This window comes from Chiloscyllium plagiosum, unplaced genomic scaffold (assembly GCF_037043375.1).
Source record: "Chiloscyllium plagiosum isolate Xiang-an unplaced genomic scaffold, Cpla_swu_hap1 HiC_scaffold_2, whole genome shotgun sequence".
Classification (NCBI taxonomy): domain Eukaryota; kingdom Metazoa; phylum Chordata; class Chondrichthyes; order Orectolobiformes; family Hemiscylliidae; genus Chiloscyllium; species Chiloscyllium plagiosum.
This window is the reverse complement of record NW_028270140.1, coordinates 80,492,756-80,509,033: the sequence shown is the minus strand read 5'-3', so window position 1 is coordinate 80,509,033 and position 16,278 is coordinate 80,492,756.

Below are 16,278 nucleotides of genomic sequence, written 5' to 3'. Positions count from 1 at the left end.
GGTATGCCCTGCCAGCAGGTTAAGGTAGGTATGTATGTTTACGTGTAAAAAGGATTAAAATCTGGCATTTACAGATCATTGTCTCACATTGAGTCTCAGGCCTCATTATTGTTGAACCAGGAGTTGTGAATGTCTATAGGCTACACAATTCAGTTCTGCAGCACCAAGCAAGGCTTGAATTTGAACATTGGTGGTCAAAACAGTTCCGGTCATATCTGACAAGCCTATGCGGAGTGCCCTCATACCAATGCCATGACTGCGCCAGAGGCATGCAGAGTGATTGTTATTGTCAATCAGCCTGTAGTGCTGATTTGTCGCACAATCTGCCATTTTAAACTACACAGATCCAGTTAGTGCACTTGCATAATCCCTCTTGGCTGGACATGCCTTCAGCTTCATGAGGGACTTGAGCACTATTTAAAGAGCTAATCATCCAACTTCCAGTGATTGACTTAGAAAGCCTGCTTCAGTGATGAGAGCTATAGTTAGAGTCCCTGTAGATTGCAGCATGATTTGAAAATGGGGCACAAGCTGCACAGAGAAGAAACAGTGTGTGGAGCAGGTTGGCTCTCAATAGCCAGGAAGCATCTTAGGGCACACTACATGTACCTCCATTCTGGCTGGAACAGTAACGTGCTTATGTCCCTCCAAGAGGTGATCATTGGACATTGCCAGTTGCTACATCCTGCACTGCTGCCTTACAGATGATGGCACTACCAGCGGCCTTCAATGTCACCATTGCCATTATTTGCTGCACCAGTGAATCCTCTTAGGCAGGAGAAAAGAACTCTTGGATGTGCCAGGCTGCTGGAATTGCCAATGATATGGGGTGCAGTTGGCTGTACAAGCAGGGCTCTGTAAGACATTAGCAGGGAGATGGAGGTAGTAGGGACTGCAGATAATGAAGAGTCCCAACCCAAAATGTCAATTTTCCTGCTCCAATGATGCAGCCTGACCCACTATACCTTTCCAGCTCCATTTTTCATTAACAGGTAGATGTTCAGTAACTGCAAGGGCTCCCCACTCTAGAAATGCCCCTTACCAGGCACATTCACTTTGTGAATGCCAATTGCCATGACAGAAAACTCAACATCTTCTAGCTTTGTCAGTCATCAGTTCTCACTACGTAAGGCTCATCACAAAGATTCTGACTCTGGATACTGGATGGTACCTTGTTAATCACTCTGACTGTCATTAGACCATTTGAAGACAACATGCAGCAATTAGGAATTTTGTGGAGCAAACCATCAGCATGCTAAAGTATTGACTTTGCTGCCTGTATTGCTCAGCAGGAGCACCCCCAGTATTCACCAGAGTATGATTCCAATTTCATGGTGGTCAGCTATATAATCATAACATTGCTTCCATAAGGCACTAGGCCTTTGGAAATGACCTGGAGAGGATAACGAGAACAAGGGAGAATAGATAAAAGGAAATAAAAGACCTACAGAAGATGGATCCATCACCCTTTCTTTCCTGATGAATTGAGCAGACGTTCATATTTTTGTTCCATTGTGATGTGAACCCCACATCACAGTTGTTCCAGAATCTTCCATTTTCAATAGATCTGCAGCAAACAATCACAGCTTCACTGTCACTAAATTCCGAAGTAAATTCTATCAACAAAGCAATATTCCATTACAACCTTATCCAGCAACATTTCCAATAATATGTACAAAACTCCACAATTAACCCACACGTACTCCATTTGTGCCTGCTTGCCTGGGCTAGCGCTCATACTCAATATTACTCCGGTAATTATATACAATTCCTGACTTTCACTGAGGAATCTATAGGTGGCTTTGGAGGACAACTTCAAGCAGCTCTGAGACTTGAGGAGCTGGCTCTAGACTTCACCATCTTGTCATGGGCAGTAGTTATCTCAGCTGGTTGGGTGAAAAGCAACAGGTAAGATACTGGTGTATGCGTTGTGTAGAGAATTTCACACTATTTTCTTGCAAGAGGATACTGGCTCATGTTTCAGGGAACCACTGTCTCTCCACCCTAGGCAGAACCTGGGAAATGCCAGTAATCCACTGAAGGACCGATATCTGAAGTGTCTTTGAATGCTGTAAGTCTGTAAGTGCCTTTGAATGCTGGTCTCCCTGCTATAGGAAAGGTGCTTATGAAATTTAAAAGGGTTCAGAAAAGAGTTAAAGGATTGAAGGATTGGAGCCATAGGGAGAGGCTGGATAGGCTGGGGATACTTTTGCTGGAGCTCTGGAGGCTGAGGAGTTACCTTTACAGAAGTTTATAAAATCATGATGGGCATGGAGAGGGTGGATATACAAGGTCTTTTCCCCAGGATAGGAAAGTCTAAAACTCGAGAGCATAGGTCTAAGGTGAGAGGGGAAAGCTTTAAAAGGGCAACATTTTTGAGGCAGAGGGTGGTGCGTGTATAGAACAAGCTGCCAGAGGAAGTGGTGGAGGCTGGTACAATTACAACATTTAATGGGTACAACATGGATGGGTATATGAATAGGAAGGGTTCAGAGGGATATGGGCCAAATACTGGCAAATGGGACTAGATTAATTTAGGATAGCTAGTCGGTGTGGATGAGTAGGACGGAAGGGTCTGTTTCCGTGCTGTATATCTCTATGTTTAAAAGAGTGTGGACTTGTGCCACCATGGTGGAAGCTTCAACAAGCTGAAATTTCATGACTCAATTTGAGCTTCCAGTGCAGCACCCAGATAGTTTATTACAGTGGAAGCTGGGATAACAGTTAGCTGACATGCTGTACCAGTAGATTTGCAAACCCTGTGTGCACTCCATTTCCAAACTGGAAACAATATGCTCAAAGCATTGCTTTCAATCCTGTTTCAAGTTGGAGCCAGTCTCCTCTGTGCACTTTGACAATACAAAGGGGATCTGAAGTAAGCCCATCAATATACCAAACATGTCATTGTGAATGCCCATCAAGATTCTCCTGCTCATTGAGATATTGAATCCAAATTGATCAAAACTCAACTGCAATAATATCTTCCACTGAGCTGGCATTTGAACCATACTTGGTATTTTAATCAATCTGCTCTAACCAATTATGGCATATTGGACTAGAACCCCAGACCTCCTGGCTCACAGGTAGGGACGTCACCACTGTGCCACAAGAGGCCCTTTTGGAATTATGCTTTCCCCCTATGCCCACTTCTATCCAGTGACTAACAGTGTGCCAATCTGACCCAGTGCAGGCCTTCACAGTTTGCACAGGGCTACTATCTAAGCTGATGGCTGCGATTGTTAGATCAAGCATGGGTGCATCTACATTGTTAGACTGAGACTATCTTCTGTGCTATAAGCACAATTACCTGTTTTGGGAGCTGGCAATCTTCAGATATGGAAGATTATGGGCTGCTGGTGTACCCAAACTCTGTCTCCTCCTTACCACATCAGAATTAAATTCCAAGCAGGAAGGCCCATGGCTCAGCATCATGTCCTGCCGCCAATTGAGGCTCTTGCAGAGACAATGAAAGACCACTTACGGACCTCAGCTCACTACCATTGGAATTTACCACCTGCAAGTTGCCCTGTCAGCATAACCTGTGTTGGCAGCTTGTCACTTAGAGTCATAGAGTCATAGAGATGTACAGCATGGAAACAGACCCTTCAGTCCAACCTGTCCATGCTGACCAGATATCTCAACCCAATCTAGTCCCACCTGCCAGCACCCGGCCCATATCCCTCCAAACCCTTCCTATTCATATACCCATCCAAATGTCTCTTAAATGTTGCAATTGTACCAGTCTCCACCACTTCCTCTGATAAGGTACAGGTCTCTGTCTGATCAAGGGACTGAACATTGGGCTGAGACATGTCCACTGGATTCCACACACTGCACTTGCTTCCAATACTCCTTCCTCCTGCACCCTATGACCCCCAAACTAAGAACACCAATGCCCCACAACCCAAGCATCCCTCCTCCCTATCACTAAACTTTAGGTCCTCTCTGATCTTGCATCTCTAGCTGGGGAATGGAGAAGGCTGTTCTCTCAGCACCAGCTATAATATTGACTATGACACTGCTGAGCATACACCAATCTCTGATCGGTTGGCAGTTCACGCTGTAGGCATGACTACCCCCATATCAGAGAGCAAGATGAGGTTGCACTGGGATTGAGAGTGCCATTGACCAGAAATGTCTCATCATCTTGGAAACTGGCTGAAATTACTTCAACGGTCCCAAGGCGGATCCCACAATGTGGAGCACCATCTCCTTCAGAGGACTTTAATGATGCAGATGCACACAGTCCCAACAGTCATCCTCATTGTCCACCACCAACTCTGAGATGCTCCCCACTGTACACCTTGCACTGCAAGAGAGAGGAGAGAATGTTAGTGATGATCTTATGTCGTTTGGGTGATAACCATCTTGTCAAAGCTGAATAGCTGTTGGTATGTCAAAGATGCAAGAGATGGTTATGAGCCTTCAATGTGGTTGTTGTGTAAGGATGAGGTAGAATAATCAACAGGAGTCCATATTATTGATGGGTATGTGTATCATTGAGTGTGTTGGTTGTAGTGCAGTGAGTCAGTGTTGCCATTTGATGATGCATTCACTAACTTTGACCATGCTTGCGAGGTTTTTGAACTCGTTGGGGAGATCTTTCAAGAAGGTTCCAAGAACTGACCATTCTGGCTATTTGCATATCATTCCCTCAAGGGCCTCCTCTTCAAATATCCAAACAGAGAGGTTTTGCCGGAATTATATGAAGTATTAGTTAAACCATGGCTAGATATGGTGTACAATTTTGGTTACCATAATAAAAGGACATTATCACACTAGAAAAGGTTTCAAAGGAAATACGTAAGGATGTTTATTGGAATGGAGACTTTTACTTATTAGGATGATTAAGTTGGCTGGGCTTGGTTTCTTTGGAACAGGGAGGCTGACAGAAAATTGAATTGAGCTGTATAAAACTGAGGGGCTGTGTTAAACTTGATATGAAAGAGCTATATTCATTAGCAGAGGGGATAATAATCCAAGGGGTAGATTTCAAATAATTATTGGAAGAATTATGGGGATGAGGAGAAACCTTTTAGTTTTTTTTTCATTATTTTCCATCTATTGTCACAGTCCTCCTGGTGAAAAATTTAATCAGCTTTGCACATTTTCTATTAGAGGTAAGGCTGTAAGTACATAGATAAAGAGTTTAAGGAAGTAATCAAGAAAACAGTAGACGAAAGGTGCCTGAAGTTAATATAGCCCTCAATTTTGAGCTTAAAGGATCGAGTTATTTAGTAAAGAAATGCGTGATCAGGTGGAACATGATGTGAACCAACCAGAAGCCATTGATACATACCTAATCCAACTATGTCCGAAGTACTTCAATCTTGTGTCTCTTGGACTCGAAGGAATGGAAATGAGTTCTGAACCTGTGGAAATGACCAGATGGTGACAATGTCACTTTTACTAGAGATTGGTTCTTTGAGCGTGGAGACGATTATTGAATGAATAAACCGCACCTGCAGAGTTAGAATATCAAAGGAGGCACAAGGACTTGGCAGTTGGAAGTTTGGAAATGCAGTTGGAATTAGTTGAAGATGAGTTGTTTCCATGCAGCAGTTATGAAAGAAATAGCATTGAACTCAGGCTGAGAAGTATGAGAGTGATCAATGCCAATCTGCAAAGAATTGAGAGGTCCACAATACCATGGGATTACCATAAATATGGGTTGGAGGCTTTATATGGTGTTGAAAATTCCTCTGACATTTTCAATATAATTTATATATGCATCAAGTTTCGGAACAATGAACCACTTTTCTCCTGATTATTATCCACTTTGAAGTTGATTAGGTCCTTTAAGCTCAGTGCTTATCAAAAATTCATTAAATTGCTGAGATTGTGATTTTTTTTGATCACAGTTCTATTCCTCATCAACTATGACTTCTGCATCTGAGTCAAATTAGTCTTCTCCAGTTTATTGGAAGAGTTATAAAACAAAGTTATTGACATTTTAATCTAACCAGCATATGTTGTAGGATAAAATCATCCCTCAATGAAGCATGAAATACCAGTACACTGGAGAGAATCCCATATTTGAGCCATACACTGCTTAAATTTTATAAAGGAGTCACATATATAACAATTTAATTATGTTCTCCTGTTCCAACCACAAAATGGGAAGTAACTTGCAGATGTGTGCTATTAAGTATATATTTAAGAATACATTTTGACCAGAAAAATAATCGGGAAACTTGAGAGGAATTTTGTAAAGCTACTGAGGTTAAGAAGAGTTGTTAAAACTGGTTATTCTGTACCATTCATCTTAATAAAAAAAATGAGTGATTAATAAAACTTGAGTCAGGACAAACAAGCATTAACCACAGTCTAGTGAGCAAAAATAGAGTGCTTTAGGGTACATTTTACACTGCAGTTCTTCCTGTGATCTGACAAGTCTTGACAGGTTTTATATGCACTGTGTTTTTGGACAAGATTACACCCATTATCAGTTTCTCTTCAGGTCAAATCCTCATGTTAATTATAACTCTCTTGAAACAACAACGTCCTATATAACTTTTTAACATGATATTTATTTAATGCAAAACAACCAAGCAGAATGAAATTATTTCAATATTTTTCTCTTTGAAGTTATCAAGTGATGAATCGCCAGTGTATTAAAATAATTGAGGCAGTTTACAAATGCAAGCTGCCTCTGTGTCAAAGCTGCAACTAGATTTGTATTAAAGGCATTGACCCGAATTGCCACAAAACACAATCCCCAGAGCCAAAAGAGCTGGAACCCTCAAGTTCACCTTGGCAACCAATCACAATGCACAGGATTTTAATCCACATTTGTGATTGGCTCACATACATAGAGCATTTGTTCAGTTGGCAGCAGCAACTGTGTTTCGGATTAAATACAATGAGAGTCATTCAGCAGGGCGAACACAGGTAGGGTTTGCTAACTTCACTCCCAGAATTGTCCTGGACTACTCGTGTGTTAAATGTTAACTCCCCGTCACAGTTGTGAGAAAAAACCCATGGGGGCATTGTGAAAAATTCTGCTCATCATTTTCTTTGAATATACCTTGTTTATTTGTCATAAAAGTTGTTGATATGGGTGAAGTTTCATTGGGTAGCTAGACAAATTGAAAAGAAATATAGGTGATTTTATTGAAATATATGTGCTTCTGAGGAAGCCTGACAGGGTGGGTGCTGAGAAGTTGTTTTCCCTTCCTCGGCTGACTTCTAGAATTTTCAGAATGCTCCATCTCCCATTTAAGATGGAGATGAAGAGCAATTCCATCTCTGAGAGGGTCATTAATGATTGGAATTATCCACCCAATAGATTTGTGGGGTCTAAGTCATGGAATATGCTCTAATTTGAGATAGACATATTCTTGAATTACTACAGTGTCAGAGGTTCTAGAGAAAAGGCAAGAGAGAAGATTTGAGTTGACGATCAGATCGCTAGTGATCTTACAAAAGGCATAGCAGGCTTAGGGGGCTGAAAGGCTCCTATTTTATGTTCTTACACAAATTATAACAGCAACTCCACTTAAAACTTTGAACCCACATGCAACTTAAAAGGAGTTAATCCTAGAAGTATCTTTAAATATATGTAGCATAATACATGTTCACGTATTCATATCTGTAATGAGCTGCAGAATCAGCAAGTGGGCATCCCATTATGTACTCCCGATGCTTCCAGCATTTCAATACTGCTTCTCTACTTGGTGTTTAAAGATAACATAGAACAGAGAGCGCAGGAGGATCCTGTAACCTGAAGACTGTGTTTGAAGTCCTGCACTGGAATTAATTGTCTCAAAGTGCATATAAGTTGGGAAAGGTGAAACTGAGGGATTTATAGAAGGTCAGAATAAATACCTCTGCCACATTTCCTTTTATTCTTTGCTCATTCACTCATTGCCTCCCCATCTATAAACATTAGGAACTACACCATATTATATTTATTGCCATGTAAATAATAGTTAAAAGATGTGTTGCCCATCCAGTAAAAGCTGACACCCTGTCTGTGGACTGGGGCTATGACCACCTGGTTGTCGCCCACACTCAGCATGGTGTGAGACAAGCCATGTCACCCTCCCTATCAATACCCCTACCCACCTTGTGGGAACATGCAAGTACCTTCCACAGTCACCCCTATCTTCCTTTGCTGGTGTCTGAGTGGCCCTCCATGTACTTCCCCACTTAGCTTTCCCTTGGACATTCATTACTGTCTTTTGTCACAGAGCTCTTGCAGTTCCAGCAATAGTGGAAGTGGCGCTACTTCCAACAACATTGCTGAGTCTGAGGAGCTTCTGGCCTCTAATGAGTCAGCAGCTCTTGGAGTTAGGATTCTCATCCTGAACGTTTCGAGGAACCCTAATAGCAAGTAGCCAAGGTGAATGATTGCAATTTAATTCCATGACGGTTCCTAGAAAAGTAAAGTTACTCATTGCCACTGGACAAGACCATTGCTACAGTTATTCAATTCAATCCATTACATGAATTGCCATTTCATATTGTATAGGTTAGAAAGACTGCTTCAGGGCAGGAGATATGATTTTCAAATACTTTTCACACCAGTCATCCTCAAAGTTACTCTTCGATTTGTCTGCAAAGATAAAGGGTCTCGCTAGTTTGGGACAGTTGTACATACTGCTTATATTGCTTTTGGAAAATGAGATAGATAAGATTTACTACTATTCCACATAGAGTCATAGAGATATACAGCATGGAAACAGACCCTTCAGTCCTACTCGTCCATGCCGACCAGATGTCCTAACCTAATCTAGTCCCATTTGCCAGCACTTGGCCCATATCTCTCTAAACTCTTCCTATTCATATACTCATCCAGATGCCTTTTAAATGCTGTAATTGTACTAGCCTCCACCACTCCCTCTGGCAGCTCATTCCATACACACACTACCCTCTGAGTGAAAACGTTGCCCCTCAGGTCCCTTCTTTATCTTTTCCCTCTCACCTTAAACCTATTCCCTCTAGTTTTGGACTCTCCAACCCCAGGGAAAAGACCTTGTCTGTTTATCTTATCCATGTTCCTCATGACTTTATAAACGTCTATAAGGTCACCCCTCAGCCTCTGACGCTCCAGGGAAAACAGCCCCAACCTGTTCAGCCTCTCCCTATAGCTCAATATTTAAAGGAATATTATAATGAGGAGATCTGGTACTCTAATTCTGCAATCATAATTTTTTTTGTGGAGTTCAGCACGTACTGCAAATGTTTGCTCTGGATATATTTTATTTTACCAAATCAGTTTTCTATTTTAAATGCATTCAGACCAATATCATCACTGATGTGCAACAGCTTAAACCCTACGCATTTCACATCTTGTACAGTTCCCCTGTGCATGACATTTTCTAACTTAAAGGTGCGATAGAGAGCAAAGAGTATTAATATTGCACTTTTGACATGGCAAAAACATCTTTAAGCACCACACAGAAGTGTTATAAAACACAATGTGACACTCGAGCCTCATGAGACCACAATAGGGCAGATGGTCAAACACATGGTCAAAGAGACAGGTTTTAATGATTGTCTTGCAGGAGAAGAAAGCAATGGAGGGGTAGAGTTTTAGAAAGGAAATTTAAGAACTTAAGGTCCTAAATAGCTGGAGGCATGGCCGCTAAGGGGATAGAGATTAAAATTGAAAATTCTCAAGAAGAATTAGAGGAGCCTAGATATCTTGTGTGGACTGAAAGGGGCAAGAATGGGAGAAAATAGTGTGAATTATCGAACTCCTTAGATTTTGGCTCCATAACTGGATTTCCAGAAACTTGGGGATATTGTATTATGGATCTGATTGGAGATAGGAGGACTTGCCAAAAAATGAAAGTGTGCTGAGAAGCCATTCTAATCTGCAAGATTGCAGCTTTTATTCAGATAGAGCCAGGAGATAGCAGTCAATCCATTCCCAGGGGGTAGGGTGACACTTCAAATAGGTAAATGGTTTTGAAGCCTTGGATTCTTGCTTTGTAGATTGAACTGTGGCTCCCAGCAATGGAAATAAGGCAAGGACAGCACCGGAAATTTCCTCCTGAACCTAAATCTCACCACTGCCATTAAATCCCTCCTCATAATAAACCATCTTCGAAGATCCAACAGACTTTCACATCTAAGAACAGACAGTGCCTTACCCTAAGGTCACATGCCCTGCTTGTGGACAAAAAACAGACCACCTTGCCCTAGCTTGTGAGATTAGATTTCAGGAGTTAGGAGTTGACACTCTTCTCTGGAATTCAGGAAAAAAGGACTTGAGATAGATTGGGAAGGGGAAGGAGAAGCCAAGGGAGCTGGGGTTAAAGATTGATCCTTCAGCAGGTTGGGCTCTCTTTCCCTGAGGACAGGGTCCCCATTTTGTACTGTAATCCCTGCTTGCCTCCTCTTGCCATGTCAGCCATTGGAGATATTTGCTCCTTCTCCCTTTTTTACAATAGACCCCACCAACCTGGAAACTTCTCAATCATAGAGACTCATAGAGTCATACAGCATGGAATCAGAGCCTTCGGTCCAATTCATCAATGCCGACCAGTTATCCAAAACTGAACTACACCCATTTGCCTGCATTTGGCCCATATTCCTCTCAACCTTTCTTATTAATGTACCTATCCAAATGTCTTTTAAATGTAGTAATTGTACCCACTTCTACCACTTCCTCTGGTATCTCCTTCCACACACACACCACCCTTGGGGTGAAAATGTTGCCCCTCAGATCCCTTGTAAATCTTTCTCCTCTCACCTTAAATCTATGCCCTCCAATGTTGGAATTGCGTACCCTTGGAAGACCTTGGTGATTCACCCTATCCATGCTGCTCATAATTTTATAAACCTCCATAAGGTCACCCCTTAGTCTCCAACATTCCAGGTTAAAAAGTCGCAGCCTGTCCAGCCTCTCCCTATAAACCAAACCGTCCAGTCCCAGCAACATCTTTGTAAATCTGTACCCTTTCTAGTTTATCAACATTTCCTATAGCAGGGCGACCAGAAACGTATGCAGTATTCCCAAAGTGGCCTCACCAATGTCTTGTATAGCTGCAACATAATGTTTCAATTCCTACACTCAATGCTCTGACCAATAAATACAAGCATGCCAGATGCCTTCTTCACCACCCACCTCCACCATCAATATTAGCGCATCTGCAAACTTATAATCATTCCTCCTATATTTTCATCCAAATTGTTGATATAAATGAGGAACAACAGTGGACCCAGAACCATCCTTAGTACTATGGTATAAGTTCCTGGAATGTGTACAAAATGTTCTTTTTACATCAGTATATTGAAGAACCAAGCTAGAAACAGGGTGTCTTACATTTGGGTTTGTGAAATCAGGAGGGTCTTTTCCCAACCCATGCCAGGGAAATTTCAGGTCTATCCCTCTATTAAGATCAGTGGAGAAATCCTCCCAAATTTGGAACATTTTCCCAACCAGGGAAGTAATCTCCCATCTAAGGCTGACATTGATGCGGAGATTCAATACTGTTTCCGATCTGCAAGCGCTGCCTTTGGACTTAGGATGAGAGTCGCCGATGACCGCAACATCTGTACAAACACAAAGATCACTGTATATAAGGCAGTCATTGTTCTGATTCTTCTAAATGGCTCCTATACTTGGACTATGTATAGATGCTACCTCAAGGGTCTTGAGAAGTATCATCAACGCTGTCTGAGATGGTTGTTCTACATCAGCTGGGAGGACAAACATACTAACATCAGCATCCTTGAAGGAGCCAGTAATACCAGCATTGAGGCGATGATCATCTAAAATCAACTCCACTGGGCCAGCCATGTGCTTAGGATGCCTGAGTCTGGATTACCGAAGCGCTACCATGGAAACCGGCTGCCATCTCACGGGTAGTAATGTGAGATACAGGCAGACTTTGAGAGGGGATCCTGTAAGTGATGTCTGGCACACGTTGTGAGGTTAGAGCTTCACAGCACATAGAGAAAGCCAAGTTTTCTGATTTCTGGGTTTCTCATTACTGAGCCTCAATCGGTCAAAATGTTAAATTCTCCCGATTCAAGTTTAACCGGTATAATGTCCAAGATATGAAACGTGTGGGGACTGAGAATCTCTCAATAATTTTTAAACATTTATTCATTCGCAGTATATATGTGTCACAGGCTGGTCCAGCATTTATTGCTTATTCTTAATTGCCCTTGAGAAGGTAATAGTGAGGTATCTTCTTGAACTGCTGCATTCTGTATGGTGTATGTGCACCCACAGTGCTATTGGAAAGAAAGTTTCAGGATTTTTACCCAGCAACAGTGTGAAAAACTTATAATTTGATCAAAAGATTCACATCAAAGGACAATGTTTGGAATTGGTTACTTACTGCCTAGCATTTAGCTATTATGTGCAAACTACCGATTTCACCTATAAAATGAAACACTAAAATAAACTTGCTGGGATTTGCTAAGTAACACTGGAACTTTCATAATTTTCTTCAATTTAGCATAGACAAAGTGAAAGCAATCATGTTTGGTTCCTTAAGTGCAGATTTCATTCCTTCTTGAATTTGAATGATTTATTGTCGCTTGCATTTTACAGTGAATAATGCAATAAAATACATTTAAATCTTCCACTGTTGTTGCAATCTAGCACCAGTTTGAACAGTAAAAAGACATAACTGAAAGAGAGTCTATCATCATTTCGCTGCCTCCAGGTGAGTCCTGAGCTGGCTCACCAATCACACTTGCGCCGGCACCCTTCCTCCACTGCCTCACTGCCACCTGGGATGGACTCATATTGTATGAGTTGCCAATCGTTAGGTGCCATCTCTTCACTGCTGGCCCATCTTGCCAACAACGTTGATTCCCATGCTGAACCCTGGCTCACTCTGCAACCAGAAGGCCATGGCTCCCCTGACAGGCCTGGTTTCTCCCACACCAAGCATCCCACCCTTCTTTGCTGGCATTACCATCTTGAGAGTCCATTGCCTTCAATTGAAGGAGGAGCTGCTGCTGGGAGGCTCTGATCGCTGGGAGGATGTCCTTGCTGCAGCTGCCTCCAATTGCTGGAAGGTGCCATGCCCGCCAACTGCTTCCAACCACCAGGAGACTGCTGCCACTCCATGTACAGCCTGCTCTTGCTGCCACACAGATGCCGCCAACTAGCCCACCAAAGACAAAGAAACAAAAGAGAAAAAAAAGAAAGACAAAGAGCAGAAGAGAAAAAAGAAAAAGCAGATGGGAGCAGATGAGCCCTGGGCAAGAGCCCAAATGCAGCTCTGCTACCCCACTGCCATCTTGGACAGCCCTTTTCTGATCTGTCTGATTGCTTCACCAGCTGGATTTGTTGGTACACCTTGAAATACTGTTCCACCATAAGAAGGTCTTTAAACCCGACATCTGGTCTCTCAATAAGACTCCAGAAGGTCATTTGCAAAATATCATCTGTCTTCATCCTGCTTGTATATTCACCTCCACTGAAGTGTTCATCCATGTCTTCGTCATTTCAAGACTCGCTCTGCCCTAATTAATCTTCAACTCATCCACAACATCAATGATCATTTTGTCTTCACTAAATTCAGCACATCAATCTTTGGAATTACTTCTTCCAAATAAAATTATAATCTTTAATTGCAAACTCTACAAACATCTTTCTCCAAACTCCATTACAAACCCCATTTTCTATTATCTTCTGATTCTTCTCTATGGTATATCCTCCTCTCCCTCCATTATCAATACCAATGTCTCCAGGCACCACCCCACCGCACACTTCTAAACACCCCCACTTTAAAGCCTGCTCAAAATCTATCTTGGCAACCATAAGCTTTATCACTTCCACCATGTCCTCTCCCATTTCCTGCATTGTTTCCCTGATTTCCTGTAAAAATGTCTTGGAACGTTTGTCAGTTGAAGGGTACTACATCATTATAAGTTACTGTTCCTCCTTTAGCGTTACAAGTGCATTGGGAATAAACAATTCATGAAGTTGTGATAACATCTTTCCATTTCTACTACATGTGAGTCCAGCCCAGGTTGTTGAGATAAACTGGTAGCAGGATCAAAGGGGAATATACTTGATCACTCTCAATGTTATTTCTAGTGGATCCTACCTTAGAATATAAACTGATGACAATTCAAGACAAATTGATGTTGAAATGCCATCTCACCCTGAGAAAAATGTGATTATTCCACAAAATCCAGAAGTTTGCATTAATTAAGGTGATGATTGTCTATGATTGGATCAAATCATTACTGGGGCAAAGTAAACTTTATTCTGTAATCATTTGCATTAGGATATAACTGGACTTGTTGAGTGTTGATACTGAAAACAAAAAAATGTCATAATGAAAGTTTTGGTAAGGAAAGAAAATGGGTTATTTTGTTATGCAGGGAGTCACTGAGTGACAATGAACAATTGTAGGGTGGTATGCATTTCCAGTCTAAATGTAGCTGGAGCTGTACTGCAGAGTGATTGTGGAAATGAAATGTTGCTTTGCTGCAAATCAAACTGTTATCAGACTGTGTAAAGACAGTCATGAGATGTGCAAGACCTTTTCTAAAAACTAAAATTTCAATTAATCTATTGCACTTTTTCCGGTATCTATTCCATTCCAAAAAGAAATGAATATGAAATCAAACATGAATAATCAGCTGCAGTTGTCAAATACACTACTAAAATACAACAGGAAATGCATCAAAAACTAAAATAATTAAAATCACAAGGAACATATTATTCCCCTTATATTTTCTAAATTATTATTCTTTTATAGAATTGTGTATTTTAAACTGATATGAAAAATGTTGAAAACAGACAAGATAGATTTTCATTTATAGGTTTTGAAAACAATACTGTCTTATCACAACATTCCCAGTAATGTTAATCAACAGCAGTTTGTGAGTACTCAGTGAATTTTTTGTTTCAATTACATTGAATCAATTGACAAAGCTGGCAAGGAATTAATTGCTTCCCAAGGTGCACTCAATTGAATGTTACTGGGGACATTAGATTACCCAGTCACCACCACCCCCAACCCCGTGCACAAATCTGGTTTTTGAACTTGATCCAGTATCTTGACTTAGAAATTCAACCACTGCAAGAAGAAAAGGACAGATGTGCAATACAGTAATTTGGTATGAATCAGAGAATAAATAGCATTTGGGCATGAAGCCAGATTATGTTAGCTTGGACACTTTGGGTTCATAGGCTAACGCTACGAGCAACTTTGCTAGTACAATGAAATCAACCTTATAGGAGGGGACAGGGAGCCAGGGTCTCAGGGTTTATTTCTGCAGGTGTTGTGGCACGCACTCAAATCGAGAAGACAGACAAATGGGAGCTGATAATGTGATGTACTACACAGGAGATTAGAAACTAAATTCTTAGCACAGGGGGTGGTTAAAATGTGGAGTTGTCTGGCAGAAACTATCAGAGAAGCAATATTCCTAAATTAAGCTGCTTGAGAAAGAAAGTAATATGAAATGAAGCGGGAATGAGCAAATCAGAATTAGACCAGATGACTCCTGTGGAGTAAAATTTGACGGATGGGATGGTACTATTATACTCTTATGATTCTATCATTTCATAATATTACAATATAGTTTAAAATCATATTTCACAAATCTGCATACAGCTAAAAAAGTAAAATCTCACAAAAATACAGAACATGAATTAACATGCAAAGACATTGAGGACAAACAGAAAATTAATATCTTTAAGAATCATTGCAATTTAGAATCTCCAATATTCACTCGCGAGTGAACAGCTAAACAAATCATTGTGATCATATGAATGTTGCACAACGCCATTTCATTTTTAAAAACTATGTGAACAAACAATAATTAAATTATTGTAATGGCGTATATACAGATGCCATAGTAATTGTATCTACGTAAACTGAATCTGTTTAGAAAGCAAAATAGTGTTGATAAGAATATTTTATAAATTTGTTTTATTGTAAAAATATAAGTAAAAATGCTGGTCGACGAAAGAGTATGGTGGATAATTAAACAGAGAGCCTATGGCTGTCCCTGACATCGTTATTGTCTATTTATAATCTGAGAGACAAGAAAGATTTAGCGTGTGATAACGTGCCACTTCTGCATGCTCACGATATACATCATACATTGCTATTCATTGGCTAGGCAAATATTAAACTTTCATTTCTATCATTTTAAAGGGTGAAACCTCTTGAAAGGATTTTGTTGTAGCAAGCAAGATACATAAATGAATCAGAGCAAACAGGAATGATCCATTGATAGAAACCAGCAATGGCTCTTGTTAAAACATATTTTGGATTGTGGCTTCCCAGACGCCAGTGAGGTTATTGTGCGCTTTGCTGCTGCCCATCCCCCACTCAGTCTCCT